This window comes from Pangasianodon hypophthalmus, chromosome 2, assembly GCF_027358585.1.
Source record: "Pangasianodon hypophthalmus isolate fPanHyp1 chromosome 2, fPanHyp1.pri, whole genome shotgun sequence".
NCBI lineage: Eukaryota > Metazoa > Chordata > Actinopteri > Siluriformes > Pangasiidae > Pangasianodon > Pangasianodon hypophthalmus.
In genome coordinates this window covers 13,676,108-13,693,138 of record NC_069711.1, presented here as the reverse complement: position 1 = coordinate 13,693,138, position 17,031 = coordinate 13,676,108, and the positions used below count along the sequence as shown (strand labels likewise).

The following is a 17,031-nucleotide window of genomic DNA, read 5'->3' as shown; positions in this document are numbered from 1 at the left end:
CATTCAGCTGCTTTAACACCAAGTTACAACACTATAAACATAAAATACTGATTTATAAGAATGGTCAAGGATTGCTGTTGCTGTCCTTTTCTTCTTGCAATGCAGCATATTCTGCATCCAACTTCATTCCTTTCACCAGTCCTAATTATTCTATCTTCCAACAAATCTGCCAATGTTTATTTGGGTTTTATTGCATTTTTGCCATTTAATTTTTTTTGAAACACAGCATGTTTTACCCTCACATGAGAATTATCTGGCAGCGCTGGGCGCTTGCTGATTTCAGTCATATTTTTTCCTTTCTGATCAGACTGAAATGGTTGCGGAGTGAACAGTTTTTGGGAGTGCCTACAAAATGACTGGCAAATGGCCCATCCAAACACAAACAAGCACTCCATAATACAGTTTTCCAAATGGGCTTTCTTAGACATATAATACATTTGTGCTGGGGCCATGGCTTAAACTATTTTTTAATCACGTTCTACATATTTTTCAGGTTATTTGTAAAAGTAAGTAATTTTTTAAAAAAATCAACTACTACAACTTTAAATTCATACTGTCACTTGATTGCAATAAACTCTCTTTATAGATCTTTTGATATAATAAAGCTGTTCAATATATATATATATATATATATATATATATATATATATATATATATATATATATATATATATATATATATATATATATACACGCTATATATATATACTATAAAATAGAAGGGGGGGGGGGGGTGTAAATAATTCCTTTTACTCTAATATCATTGTATTTTATGTAAAATATTTTTACATCAGCCTTGTCTCTCCCATCATTCATGCTGCATTTCGGTGAGCTGAGGATAGTGCACAGAGTTCTGGTCCCGTCTGTTATCTGGGACATGCTGCTATATTGATCAATCACTAAACCACACTGATCAATAAATACAGATTTACTCACTCTGTGGTCTAGATTATAAAATCAGATTACTCTCGATTGGAGGGTTTTTGTTTTAGAAATAAAGAAAATCTCAGGAACTTGGGTACATTTCCAAGTTCTCTAATTCCAAGAACCTTTTTAGCTCCTGCTCCAGAATAGAGGTAGCTTTCTATGGTCCAGGAACTACTGTTGGAGGCCATGCTGAACGCAGTTCAATAGGTCAAATGCAGCCTTCACAGAATGACTACTAAGCTCATCTGCTGTTTTTTTTTTTTTTTTTTTTTTTAAATCTAGAAATTGTTTGTTCACAACAGATGCACAGAAAACAACCAGAGATGAAGTGACCTTCAATAATACCTTTACAAAATGAGACAAGAACACAGACTGTTTCTAGTGTCACCCCCATAACTCAGTTTAAAGGGGATGTGTGTGAAAAAAAAAAAGCTGCCATCAAAAATGCATGTTGTAAAACTGTCATCCACCTTGTCCATCAGCTTTAATGATTTCATCAATGTCACTGTGTGTTTTCACTATTATCAGTATTTTAAATTCATGCATACTGTGATGGACAAATCAGTGTCACTGTAAAGCATGTGTGCACCTGCAGAGGCGATCGCAATGAAGAAATTTGGATTAGGATTTGATCGTTCCTGTAGTGGAATAGTAATGTAAAACAGGACCTAGTTTAGGTTGTGAGGGTTGGTAATGGTGGAGGTTGCAGTGAAGCCTGTGCTGTCACACTGTTAAGCTGCAACAAGGGTGAAGGGTGTCATAGGGCCTGACTGTTTACTGACATACTAACACATATATCACGGGTATCTTTGTGCATGTATCTAAACCCAAACTTTAACCATGACTGTGTCCCTATTTACCCAATTAAACATGTTTTCAAACAGCATCAACTCATCAACTAATATTTACACAGTTACATAGAAGTATTCTAGGCCTACGTGCTACAAATGGTAACTCCTCCATCAAACACACAAACAAAAAATATATGTGCACTGTCCAAGATGAGCGCACCGACTCTTCTGCTTTTCATCCACTTCAAACAGAAATAGACTGAGTATATTCCAGTTTTATGGAAAAACGGTAAATCCACAAATCCTCATATAAACGGAAAGAGCTTGTTTCAAAGAAATACGACTCGCTAAAGAAAATGCAGAGACTGCAGTAGAAAAACAATATAACTGCCAGTAGCCCGTGTGTGCGCAAGATAAATGTGTGTTTTTATATCTGGAAGCCACTGCTTAACATTTTTTGGGTTAACCCCTGAACTAGAGGAATGTGCCAAAGCCACACATTGACCACGCATGCCTGCACTTATCAAAGAATTAACAAGACACACAGCCTGAGAGACATAGACGATATGAAAGAGAGGAAAAGCACTCTGCGTTAGATGTGTTGGGAGAGATAAAAAGTTGGGGAGGGGTGAAAAGAAGAAAAGAGAAGGAGAGCCAAATTTGCAAGTGGAGAGTCAAGAATAAATTTTTCGGCTTGCACAGTTTTCACTTTACCTACCACACAACTGGACTCCGTCTGTGTGTGTGTGTGTGTGTGTGTGTCCTGGTGCAGATTTTATCACCAATCCTGTAATTCTTACACCTGGTTCGCATCAAGTCATCACTGTTTTACACATCGTCTGTGCTTCTTTCTGTGTAGCACACGTGCTTGTGTATGTGTGCGAGCAGACTACTGTTAGTGTTTTACACACGGCCTTTTATGGGTGCCATTATGAATAAACAACCATTCACAATTTTTAAAATGTGGTAGCTGTGTGGATTAAAATAGTCATAATGAAAGAGGATTGTGGAACAATGATTTTACTTTCTAAGAAAAGCCTGATCCCTCTCGCTCTTAAACACTAAGCCTCATACAATAACTACGCTAAACCAATTGCATGGAAATAGGCTATAGCAACCAATCAGAGAAAATGACACCTTATTATATATCACTACCAGTTTAAAATTAGCTTATATTGCAATTTTATATCATTTAATGTGATTATTAAGCTTAATCTGATAATTGTGTGTTTATTTCTTTTTATAAGTAAACTATATCTACAATACACAACTTACCAATACAGGTTTCAAAGCTCTATACGGAATCATTCTAACAAACAAATTTAGAAGTGTGTTACTATTAAGGATGGTAGAAGATCACCTTTGTTTTATGAATTATTAAAATAGCTGTCATTGAAGTTGAACACAAAATGCAAGGACTAAGAAGCAAAGCTGTGCAAAGGGAAGGTTGTACTCAGAGCCGTCCACCCTCCACACACAGCGACACAGTGACGAGTGACAGCTTCATAAAAGCAACAGATGGCAAACAGCCAAAGACCTCAGCTGCTGATCAAGCCCAGCATAACCTCCATCCGCACCAGAAGGGTCATCTTATGTAGCTACTCGAACACCACAATAGGCTGGTCATTATGATAAGGACAACTGCTGTGAAGACAAAGGCAGACCACAGTGCACAGATCTAGAAAATAAAACTACTCTCTGATCAAAATGTGCTTTATGGTTTGTATTACTCACTAATGATAGAAAAAAAAAGACTTGGTGCTATGCATTCATGTATGAGGTTTGAGCGATATAGCCTTTACGCGTTTTATGTAGGAGCTCCTCAATTAATCACAATACACTAGTTGGAGTTTTCACTCAAAAATAGATTTTTTTAATCAAATAAAATGGGAGATGAACCAATAGTCATATTACTCTGAAGTCATTTGTGCAGCTGTTTAGAAATCTCCAATATTAACTGATGCTTTCTGTCCCCACCATCTCCCCCAATCTCACATGCTCTCGACTCGTGTTGGCCCCCTCGCTTTCTGTCAAGGGAAATGGTGAATGTTTTGTGTTCTTTTGTGAAATTTGTTTGATTTTATGTTAAATAAATCTATCAATGTATGCATGATTTAGCTTACATTAGACAAGCATTTATTTAATATCGATTAACTATTTATCTATTTATTTGTTTGTATGTTTGTTTATTTCTTTATTAATTAGAGATGCCTAAAAGATTTAGCCCTAAATGGTCAAAAAAAAAGGAGTAAAGATTTTGACCAAAAAACAATAAGTACAATGCAGCATTGATGACAATGACAAAGTCGTTAAACCTTTTTTTTTTGACTGAAGCGCTTTGGTGTTCTCCTGCTCAACACTCTGAGCAGCATGAACAGTGAAAATGTCAGCCAGGTGGACACTAGAAAACTGACTTGTAAAAGGATTATATCCGTTTTTAAACTATTTACTGCACATTACTGCAGAATCTATAAATAACAATCCTAAAAATCCTAAAAATCCACCATCCAGCTGAGTTGCTGCAATAACCACAGTTCCTGACTGCACAACTGATAATATTATAACCCCTTCCCTTACTCTCCTTAAACCTGAAGGGGTGGAAATATTCATTTTCCTCTCTTTTTTTTAGGCTAGCAGTTCTGGATGATTAAATCATTTATCGTGATATTTTTGAAATGGAAGATGTGTATATATTTGTGTTTATATGTATATATGTATGTTTATATGTATTTAGCGGTGAGATGCACAGCCATGTGAAATAACGATTGTAGTCCTTCACTTGTCCTTCAGGGTATTTTGGGAGAAAGAATTTGCCTATAAAGACAACTTTCATTGTTTAACAGCTGCAGCTTTACACTAGCCTACTATGGCTTAATACATGAGTTAAACTTCGAATGCTAGCCATCCCAAAGGATCCATTCAGCTTCACACTGAGTCAGTGAACAAAATCACTGCCGAATAAAACAGCAAGGGGTCCCACCCGTACTTACCTCCTGGGGGCATGTGTGTGTGCGTGTGTGTGTGTGTGTGTGTGTGTGTGTGTGTGTGTGTGTGTGTGTGTGCGTGCACAAGCAGAGACAGGATCAAGGACACCTGCTAGCCTTAGGACAGACTTTCCTGTCCCTCCACCACACACACAGTTGAAGTTTCATGGAAAGAATGTTAATAGACAGTCAGATAACTTGTGCTGTGGAGCTGGGAGTTGAGAGATGTGCAAAGACTAATGGGGCTTAAAAAGGGAAAAATAAAAGGGGGGAAAAAAACAACTAAAAAGGTATTAGGTAGCACTTTTACCACATTGTAAATAAATAATGAAGCTCTAACTAACTTCACTGCATTAGGGCACATGGCAATGTACTGATGGACAAAGTAATGCTATTTAAAAGTACAGGGTGTCCCAATAGTCTCTTTACATAGGGGAAATAAGCACTTTTTTGGCAAAATGTAACATTATTTACAATACATCCTCTACATGATTGACATTTCTTCGTTAACACACACAGAGTCATCCATCCCAACTTTGGCTCCCAGTTTGCCAACAGTGTCGTGTGTGATGTGCTTGCCATGTTTCCTGTTAAAGTCCATCACAACCTTACGACAGCTTCCCGATCCAGCCATGAGAAAGATTCAACACGTTTTTCTTTGGTCAGAGGCATTCTTAAAGGCTATCTGAAAAATATACATAATATACACTAAGTATGAAAGATTTTGGAAGACATTTTGCTAAAAATTGTTAATTTCCCATTTGTATGGAGACTTTTGGGACACCCTGTAGAATGAGACTTTTCTTAAATGTAGTCTCGCTCATACTAGTACACTCTGAGAGACTGCACTTCCATGGCAAACATCACCACATGTTTGTATCAGTGTTATTATATCAGTTATGGACATCTGATTTCACCACACTCAGCACTATTGCCGCTTTTCCACCATATGGTTCAGCACAACACATTACCCATAATCCTCCACATTGGCACTATTTCCACTGCACTGTTTGATGGAGAAGTGCTATAAGTTATCCTTACACTTACGGTTGATCAGTTGACAGACAACATTACAGATCAATCATTCCCTGAGGAGCATTCCCTAATCCCACCAGACAAATCTCCGATGTCTTCAGAGCATTGCTGCGTCACAGTTCCTTCAGAGACGCAGTTTGTAAGTGGCAACAGGCTCTGAAACAGGCATACATCAACACCTTCAGCAACCAGGAAAGATCAATTATGACTTGCATTTCTGTTGTAACCCTATCTATCCAACATATAGTGACTAGAAAGCCATATCCTTAAAGACATTTTGACAAAGCAAAAAATGCATTTACATGAGAAATGTCACAGAGCAATGTGAATGAGGTGTAAAAGGTGACCGGATCTGGGCCATTCCTTGCAAAAATAAGGTTGAAAGCAAGGCAGACTGTTGAAACAGCTGTCATCTTTGTTTTCAGGAAATGTGAAGGAGCACGAAAAAGGGTCATAAATATATTCTGGTTTAAAGAGTTCCTCCATAAATAGAATTTACAAACTTGGCTCCTGAGTGGCACAATAGAAAAGCACTTGCCCTGTCATGTGGAGATCCAGAGTTTAAATCCCAGTGATGCTACAGCCAACCTCTATCTGGGTGGGGGAATGACATACTCTCTCTCCCCTGTCAATCCCAGCCAATCGTGGGCGTGTGTGAGCTCACGTATGTGGAAGAGGGCAGACAGTTACACTGCCCTGTGGCACAGCATGCCAAGCAGGTCAGAAAGACTCGGTGGCTGCTTCAGAGTTAGCAAGTACTAGTCTTCACTCTCCCCAGGTGGTATTGGTTGTGTGAAAGGGCGAGCTAGATAGTGGGTGGGAATTGGGGGGAAAAAAGAAAAAAAAGGCCAAAATTTGGGAAAAATATAAGAATTTACAAACTACGAGGATTCCGCCTTCTGCCATCACACCTTCCTCTCTAGCCTTCATAAACACTGGAATATCAGTTTAATGCAAGTAGCAAGCAGGTAGTGTGGAAATACTTAGCATTAGGTGAAAAACACAGAGACATTATGTCTGCAGAATGAGGTGAATATTCCACAGAAAAAGTGACATAAATTTAACAACTCACATAAATGCTAAATGGCAGCCCATTTTCATGATAGTGATGTGAAAAACACTCAGTCCATGACATTTCTAAGGCACACACAGATTATTTAACAGGGCTGCGTGTGTGTGTGTTCTCTAAATCTTCCCACTAAAGGCAAGAGAAGTGAACAGAGGCCCTCACAGCACGAGATGGCTCCCCGGCCAACTAACGTCCCACCAGATCTTGGCAACAAGTGGCAAAGGGGTTGCTAGGAAACCCACAACTACATGGAGTCTTTTTCACGTGCACGCGCACACGCGCACACACACACACACAGACACACACACCAAGAGTGCTTTAATTCCTCAAGGGCCTTAAGGCATGGTATAAAATGAATAACGATCAATATCATTTTTGAAAAAGGTTTAACCATCAGCCTTGCATCAACTAAAATGGAATAAGATGACATAAAAATTGAATCCCCAAAAATGCACACAAGTGCACACATACACACCACACATACACTTACAGGCACCAACTGTCAACACGATGGCACTGAGCAGAGCCAACACATGTCAGATTACAAATGTGTGTATGCGGAATAATAGAGTACAACCCACTCGTGAAAGATCCAATCTGCTCTTCTGAATACGCAATTGAGTCAAACTCTTCTCAGATCTGAGGTAATCTGTAACTGTAATCAAACTGTAATCATTGTAGTTCCATATTATGCAGAAATTTGTTTGATTTTATGTGAAATAAAATCTATCAAGGTATGCATGATTTTGCTTACATTAGACAAACATTTATTTAATATCGGTTAACAATTTATCTGTTTATATGTTTGTATGTTTGTTTATTTCGTTATTAATTAGAGATGCCTAAAAGATTTAGCCCGAAATGGTCAAAAAAATAAAGGAGTAAAGATTTTGACCAAAAAACAATAAGTATAATGAAGCATCGAATCGATGCATCGAAGACAATGACAATGTCATCATGACTGCATTTTCACATCTGGTTCAGTAATGAGTTTAAAAAAAAAAAAAAAAAAAAAAGTGCTGACAGAACAGTTCCTGCCTGTACACATATAAACCTGGCAATATATTCGATGACTGTTTTATTTTTCATGTTTATACTTGTTATAAGACATTTAGGAATTTTTGAGAGTGTGAGAGGAGGAAAACTTTGTTCTAATTGGGATGGCTTGAGTTCTAGGAAGGCTTTCAAGTAGATTTGGTTTCAGGATAATTATTATCACATATATAGCAAATATCATGAAAATTGTAAACTGAAAATTATGAATTTTAAATTCATACTTTAAACACATACTTCTTATATGCAGTGTAACAGAGAGAGAGAGAGAGAGAGAGAGAGGGTGCTTGTATAATGCCCTAAAAGCAAAGCAAGAAACTTTTTAGCAGTCTGGTCCTACATTCATCCTTTCTTCTCTATGGAAACTCCTTTTCCCAGGACACAGGGACCCTGGGGGCGTGTGCATGTGTGTGTGTGTGTGTGTGTGTGTGTGTGTGTGTATGTGTGTGTGTGTATGTGTGTATGTGTGTGAGAGAGAGAGAGAGAGAGAGAGTGAATGAGAAAGGGTAAAATAAGGAGGGGGAAGGGAAAGGAGGTTCACAGCGACTGCCCCATTGGGTGAACAGACTGATGGGTAGAAAAAACACACACAGAGGGATTGAGGGAGAAAAAGGTGTGTGAGATTGTGTATGTACAACATGAAGAAAGCATGAGTGAGCAAGCAAAGGCAGACAGTGAGGAAATGATTCCAAAAACTCTTACTTATGCACCATTACCTTTCAAGAGAAGTCAGTGAACTATCACTGGAACGGTATTCTTGTAACAGACAAACCAAAACAAGGTTCATTACAAAACCACAGCATGGCACCTGTTAAGACATGTCCCTGTGGCGAAGAAAAATATTGCTGATCCATTAAATCCAAATGATGATTGATTAAACATCATACAAAAAAACAGTCTTAGCTGGCTTCTCAAGTACAAGCAAAAACTATCCAAAGCTGAGAACCTTGAGACCTTGAGTTCCCACAACTTCACCACGTCTGCAATAATCCAGTGTACCTTCCTCTCACGCTCACACACGCACACACACACACACACACACACACACACACACGCGCACTCTTACATTCAGCAGCAGCTAGGTTCCCACTGTCTGCCAGCAGAGATCTACAATCATCCTCACTCCTCTTCCTCTGCCTTTCTCCCCTACTCTCTCTCACTCTCTCTCTCTCTGTCTCTCTATCTTCCCCTTTTCTTATTCACTGGCCTTTTCAACCTCCACTCCAACAAGAACACAAAGGAGGCTGGACGGCTCTTTTTCTCTACCCCCTGCTGAGAGGGGGGTACCTAGGAGGGAGTAACACACACTGGTGTGTCCTGCGGGCCACTCCGCAGCACGAGCGACACGCACTGCGAGTACGAACATGTAAGCACACACATCAGCATGAGCACACACCCTAAGTCCTGTGGAAATCTGTGAGGTCTAATGGGAAACAGGAGAGAGTGAAGAGAAGGGAGGAGGTGGCACACAATCTGTCCTAACGCCCTGTGAGAACAAGGTGCTATTCTGAAGCCTTTAACGCAACCTCTTTTTCTCTCTCACACACATGCATGCTGAGAACAGGGGAAATAAAGTGTGAACAGCCAAATGTGACACTGTGCTGCAATGTGAGTGGGCTTTCATGTGTTAACAGTCCACACACACACACACACACACACACACACACACACACACACACACACACACACACAAAACCTTGCACAGTACTGTGCAAAAGTCTTAAGCACCCTATTTTTTTTTTAGTACAAACTAAAAAATAGATTTTGTTATAATCTATTTTTGTTATAGATTTTTATTTTATGAATTCTACATTATTGATTCAGTACAAAAACATTTTAGAATTCCAAAAAACAGTTTTCCAGCACAAAATTAAATGTTACAGAAGAATGTTTGTATGTCAGTAAAGAAAGCAGCATATTACATAAGAGACACTTTTCAGACAAAAAAAACATAATGAAGGCTGCTGGGTTTTGCTGCAAAAATAAGAGTGTGACAGTCTCCAGAAGACCTGTGGCTGCTTCTGCAAGATGCTCAGTAACACTTACAGCTCATTTCCTTATAAAACTGCACACACTGTACCTGAGACTACTGTTTTTTTTTAAAGCGAAGGATCTTCACACCAAATACTGACTTTGTGTTATTTATTACTGTTTACTGCTCTGAAAAACTGAGTTTCATTATTTTTGAAGGCATCTTTGCTCTATAGCATTTCTTTGCATGTGCCTAAGACATGTGCACAATACTGTAGATATGAAACAATATACTGCATGTCATCAGTAAATGTATGTATTTCTTGTATGGATGAACCGAAAAGCTTCAGTTAATCTCAGATTAATCCTTCAAGCTGTGATCTCAGCCTCAGGCTTAGAACTTTCACTCCTGAAGCACTCACAATCTAGCAATCTAGCAATCTAGCACTCCTGAAGCAGTGTTGCTCTCAAAATAATGCCACATGTAGCTTTTCTTTTACAAAACCATATGTTGTACTGATTTCCTGTGGACGTATACCCAAACAGTGATTTCAGCATTTGAACACTGGCCCCTCAAACGGTTAACTAGGTATCGGGCTGGATGAGATGATGATGATAATATCAATACGGTGATCAATACACTTTTTTGAGATATCATGATAACTTTTTATTCATTTGTTTCCCCCCCGATTTAGTCTTTGCTAATTCCCACCTGCCAGTTAGGTCTCTCCTATCATACGACAACTACCAACCAGGAGGGGTGAAAGCAATGGTGTGCTTCCTCTGAGACACATGAAGCCAACCAGCCTCATCTTTTCGACCTGCTGCTAATGCTGCGTCAGAGGGTAGGGTAACCCCCTCAGAGGAAAGCGCTATCCGCCCCCTCCTGAATACATGAGGTCACAGATGCATAGTGTGTCACTGTGATTGATAGGAGAGAGAGTACGCCACCTCTCCCACCCTGAGAGCATGGCCAGTTTCGCTCTCTTGGACTCCCGGCTACAGATGGCTGTGGCCTCGTCGGGATTCAAACTTGAGATCTCTGAATGATAAGGCGAGCACTTTTCTGTTGCTCCACTCAAGCCTTTATGAATTTTTTAATTTATTTATTTGTTTTTTTAAATAATCACAATCTGACTTGAAGGACCTAATGTGAAGATGTAAGACTGTAAAAATGTAAAAAAAAAAATATAATAATAATAATAATAATAATAATAATAATTTAAAAAATAGATTTTTTATATTCATTCTCAGTGTTTTTTTTTCTTTAATAAAAATGTCAAACATTTTTTTTAATGCCATGTGAGCAAAACAAATTTTTGTCATATTTCCCACAAAAACCAGGTATTCAAATACCTGAGCACACAGCTACTCAGTATAAAACTGGATTGTATAGTATTTACTGAAGCATTATGCTGTGAGCAAGATGCTTTGATTGACTTGGCATTAGGTATGGAAGATATGACAACACAAAAATTGATATTGTGATAAATTACATCAGCATTCTCTTTTCTGAGATTTCGCCTGTATCATCAGTACTTCTATGACATTGACTCTGTCTTTACTGACTGTAACAAAAAAGTTGATAGGACAGACAAATATATTTTCCCCTTCCTTTTCCATGTTAAATTATGTGCCTTTGTAGACATAGGCATCGTTGTGCAAGTTTTTTCAACAGATTTAACTACCTGATATAGACAAACTACTAATATATGGCCTCTAGTGTTTCGCATAATTGCCTATGAAAGCTTGTAGAAGAGAATGTCAGTATTGGCTCAGAATCAGGTAATAGCTGAACCCAAGATCAGTATCATATTGAAAATAGAAAAAGTGAGACTGGAGCATAAAAATAACAAAAATTTCAGAATGTATCAAGCAGGCTTAGAGTTTAGAAATTTAGTTCCATGGTGACAAGTTGAGCAGCAGTCCACAGCATTAAGAATCTTCCAGATTTCAAACATGTCTGAAACCTCATGCACCAGCCAGGAGCAGAACCTGAGTTGCTATGGTAAGGTCACTCTGAAAATGTCACTTAAATTCTCCTGCCTTTTTCCCCAGCAGACTCATTTCTCTCTACGACTTTCCTTATCTTTCTTTTCTCTCACTCTGACAACTTCCAGAGTTTAAAAGAGCACATCACTGGAGTTAAAATGCTTTTTGCAGTTTGCAGGGTTTTTACTGCTTGCCAGATTACCCTGGTAACCATCCCAAAATGGCAGGACCTTTCATTCTTCCCTAGTATATGGCAACAAGAGCCCATGGATTTACGGGATACGATTCAACCATTTCTGAAATTAGTGAAGCGTTGTAGGGAGACTATACAAAGTCTATCTGTGAAGCATCTAATAATGTGTGTGCACAATCTCTTAAAATGATCACTATTTCACATTCCTGTTTCATGATGTATAGTTATGATAACTTGTCCAAACTGGAGCTGGAAACAAGGTAACTTAATATCCTTGCATTTAAAACCTGTGTGCATTTGCTCTTCAAATCTTTGGTTAAAAAAAAACAAAAAAAAAAACAATGGGTTTAATAGTTATATAACTAAGCAGCCTCATTTAAAATGTTTAAAACCACCATGCTTCGTAACAGACTCATTTCTCCCTATGACCTGACCTTACTGCATGCACCACCGTGATGCAGTGTGACGGAGCCAGTAAAACATTCTCCTTTCCTATTAGTGCTGGGATGTTAATTACCCTGTGAGTTTGGTTGCTAGCTGCTAACTTTTTATTATAAAGAAGCTGACAAAGTGCTGCATTAGTAGTCAGCTTGTCTACACTAACAGGTGTAGTCTCAAGTGAGCAAAAATAGAGGGAAGTAAAAACAAAAAAAATAAACATGAAGTATATTCATCAATTTAGTCGAATAACATACATAAATTTAGGGAAAGCACTGTTACAGTTCCTTTTTTTTTTTTTCGTAATCAGTCCTTCACAAACACAGACAAAGTACACAGGAATATAAACTTAAATATTGTCAAATATAAAATATATAAAAGGAGCAGACAAATAACTGGCCCAGGCACCTGGGACAAGCAGACTGCATGTCTGGGCTACTAGTTTTTTTTTTTTATTCATAGCTGCCATAGTTGGAAAAGTAATGAATAGATAAATAGGAGGCTTTTGAGAAAACAGTTACTAGCCTCTTTAATCTGGTCTGTCGACTTTTGCAAAGCGAAGTTGATTCTTGATATGTATGTTTAAACGTAACATATTCCAGGTTCTTCATATGTTTCATGATGGAGTGACGCACTACCTGCCTCCTGCTGCACTACACACATCAGCCAAGTATGCATTCTGGTCATCAGTAGGAAGTATTTTTACTATTTGAGTAAATTAACTTGTATGGATGACAGACAAGCTCTTTATAAATTAGCAACGAGATTATGAGGAGAGGATTAAACCTATACCTACACAGAATCTTCCCCTCCCCTGGAAATTGAGTAGTCACTTATTTTCATTAGTCAGCATTAACTGATTTAACGAGATAATTAGCTTGTCTTTTTTTTGTATTAAATTAAATTATCCTCTAAGTTTCCAGGCAACCAAAACATTAGACTGGACAAGGACAATGAAACGTTCTCTTGCCTGGTAACAGTGTGCCTGTATTTAGTTAACCAGTACATGTATCATCAGCTGGATATGGGGGCCAGATAGTTTAAAAGTAGCATGATTCCATGTGAAAACCGTGAACCTGGCAACACCGGCGAGTAGGCATCATTCTGATGTTGTCGGGGACACATCAGGTCGCGTTGCCATTCACACCACAAATGAAATGTGGTTGTATGTGTCCCAGACCACCTCCAAATGAGGCTTGAATAACTGGATCACAAGACCCCGTTCACACCTGTACTTGGTGCTTTCCGCTTGTGAGCTGATCACCCGATGTTAATGAAGTGCAAACAATGTCAGAGTGTGAAAAATAGAGAAGGGGAGAGAGAGCTGAGTGTGGTAGGGAGCAGGCCATGTTGCAGTTGAGCGGACACAAGTATCCAGACTATAACTGTGCAATTTTATCTGTATACTGCCAATATACATCACACAAATATCTGTTAAAATATATGTTAGGACATGATACCCCACGCACACCTTTGTCCTCATGAGCCCACCCAAGTAGATTTTAGACCCTGTATGAATGTGTATAAACTGATCTCGGTTACTATAAGATACATGTCAGATTTGCTCATAGACAATAAAACTGAACAGATTGAACAGTTTTATTTTGAGCAATGTTTAGGTTGTGATTATCACCTTCAGTTAACAGAGATTAGCGTGTCAACATACTCAGTGCAACCCCAACTGTCCCAACTAAATTCTTGAGAATGGTCAGAATTAGTTTTGCTCAAAATCATTTAACGTTGTGTTATCCATTGGTTGAAATGCTTCACCACAGACATATTACTACTCAAACACAATAACTGTGGCTGAAAGTACATTTTTGTACCATAGTAGCACCATAGCTGCTTGTATGTAACATGTCGCCTCTACAGTATTTATTATTGTTTATTTATTATTTGTTTAAACTGTTTATTAGACTTAGAAGGTTTCTTTCATCTATGATCCAGTTAGAACGCACGATAATGATTACCACTTACATGCAAATGATTACAATATGCAAAAAAAATATTGATCTAAAAAACAACAGGCCTTTTCCTGAAGGCTTCCCCCGAGCCCTGGACCTAAAAGCAGTCCTTTCTCTCCCCACGGCACCTCCTTAATGATAAAATATTTGGATTCAAATCACACTGCCTTCTACATTGAGAACAAGGAGAGCCTCATTCAGTCCTCAACAAGCGGCCTTCAGTTTACCGACACTGAAAAATGGTGTTCAATCTGATAACACATGTTAGCAGTTAGACACTCATGCATATTTATGGCAACATTGAAAATTTATACCATGAACAGTTCCACTGAAGAATTAATTGCATACTGACTTAAAGACAAAACAATAGTTTTTGTTTTGCTTAAATATTTCTGCCCTAGTGACCTAAAAGAACAACTAAAGATTTGTATTAAAGCTGAGAACTAGCAGAACTGGCACTTCACTGAAGCATGTTTTGGAAGGAGGTTTTCTCTAAAGCAAAATACTGAATGGTTTTACTGGAACTACAGCGAGATCCATAATTAGCTATACCTAATAGCTGCGGTGAACAGACACACACAGGCTATTCTTAGCTCCTTCAGTGTTTGTTCCGTCTTGGGCATAGCTGAAAAGTGAAAAGGTCCCCCTATTTCTTCTGCTTTTTCATTACAGAAGTCTAACAAGCTTACATTCAGTTCAGAGGTCAGAACAGGTCGAGCCTAGAGAGGTCAAACGGTAAATGTATAATGGTGCCATTTATACTGGGGGTTAAAGGTCATTTAACAAGTCAAGTTCGCTTTCCCACTCTCACATTCGGACATTGTCCAGGAGGCAGGAGTGGACAAACCTCAGGCTGAACATGATTATGAGGCTAAACATACACACATGCAGGCTCCATTTATAATATGGAGCATACACAAAAAGTAAGAGTATAAGAACATAACCAAAAAATAATCATACTAAACTCAAAACACATACTACACTCTTTAAAAAATTGGGTTATTCATAGGGATAGTTAAAGGCTTAGTTTTCAAAAGTGGTTCTATTAGGAACCCTCTCTGATAAGGAAAATTGTCATAGGGTTCTACACAGAAGTATTCCCTCAGCAGGATTCACACCCCTAAGAGTGTAGTTTGTAATGGACACAGGCACCACTGACTGGATACACTATTTAAAACACTACCCCAAATAGTCAACATCCTAAATCCCCTGACTTGCCAAGCAAAAACAAAAACCTCTCTGTCAGTCAGTGAAGTCAAACGCAGACATAAACTCTGGAACAATCACACATACTGTGTGGATATTTGTGAATATGTCCCTAACCTCATTCTCTACTACTGAACAGTACATAGCTCTTTAAAAAATTTTCAATTTATTAACATGGTGCTGAGTAAAAGTTCACAAGACAAATGTTTAGCACTTATGAACTACATCTACTTGCAGGATCAAGATATGTATGCCCCTGCTTTCATATTACATAATGAAACACTGAGTTGCCTAATTATTAGGTGAAAATATTGTGTATTTATAATCATTATCACTTTCTTCGTTGATGGATGGAGTAAGGGGATGGGGTGACAAACCGTGCCTAAAAGATGGGCTACAGTCAGTAACTACATCTACAAAGTAACCTTAATGGTAGGTATACCTAATAAAATGACCAAAGATTGGAGCTGTTCTCTGTGTACATGGATAGTATGTCACATATACAATATCTATAAGAATGAATAGCTGCTTTTGCTGCTTATAGTCATTGTTGTGGTCCAACTGCATTTACTACTGCAAAAAAGAAATACGAAATAGTAGTTGATTAGTACTAGTTAGTTGATTAGTAATAGTATTAGTAGTTCTAATACATTGGCTATTATTATTTTGAATGCAGCACTTCATATCAGAGGCTATTTCTTTAATCCAGATGTTTGTGAATTTCATTAACTCCAGTGAGCATGGAACAGGAACATGCTAAAATCCAGTAGGCCATTTATTCAACAATTCATCTGGAAAATGAAATATGGAACATGCATATTTCACATTCGTTATGGGAATCGCTGAATGAAACAGTGACCCAGTTTTGTCCAGGAACAAGCCGGCAGTCCTGATAGGCACTGATCAGACATTTGGCTGAAGGCTTTGTGTGCCACTGAGCTCTCATTTCATTCCATTACAGATGGGAGAGTACTGGCCCTGGACCAGATGGTTACAGGATTAGAAATTAGTAATATATCAAAAATGCAGATACCCTCAGATAGAATATTAAGTTAAAGAAAGTGGCATCGTAACTGAACTTTTTCTCCAGTCATTATTAATCAAACCTCCTTTTCATCTACACGCCTCATTTGTGGATCTCCCCAAAGGCCTTATTTCACAGTAAAAAAAAAAAAAAAAATACACCATCCCCATCCCCCACTATAGACACACATCATGCTGTGCATCACGCTGTGCATCACGCAGCGCTGGAGCGCTTGGTGATAATGCTAATTCCTTTCCCCTCTCCCAACAGTATCTATATAATACCTTGCTGTCCAAATACACGAATCCTTATCAGGACAAAGATAGTGCAGGGTCAAGTGCTTCCATACTGACTTGTGTAAATGATGGCAATACGAGTGTTGCT

General features: G+C 38.4%; 1 protein-coding gene across 4 annotated transcripts in view; it reads right to left on the bottom strand.

The window, feature by feature from the left end:
- Window positions 1–17,031, bottom strand: part of plxnb1b (plexin b1b) — a 79,387-nt gene that overhangs the window by 60,412 nt on the left and 1,944 nt on the right. Inside the window, exon 1 of one of the 4 annotated variants that reach the window (XM_026912854.3) lies at window positions 8,926–9,439. The exons of 2 other annotated variants lie outside the window; for them this stretch is intronic. The gene's annotated coding sequence lies outside the window, so the exon portion shown is untranslated. Of the gene's footprint in view, window positions 1–8,575; window positions 8,883–8,925; window positions 9,440–17,031 lie in introns of those variants that run through there. One more of the 4 variants, XM_034311880.2, reaches the window with a different exon arrangement.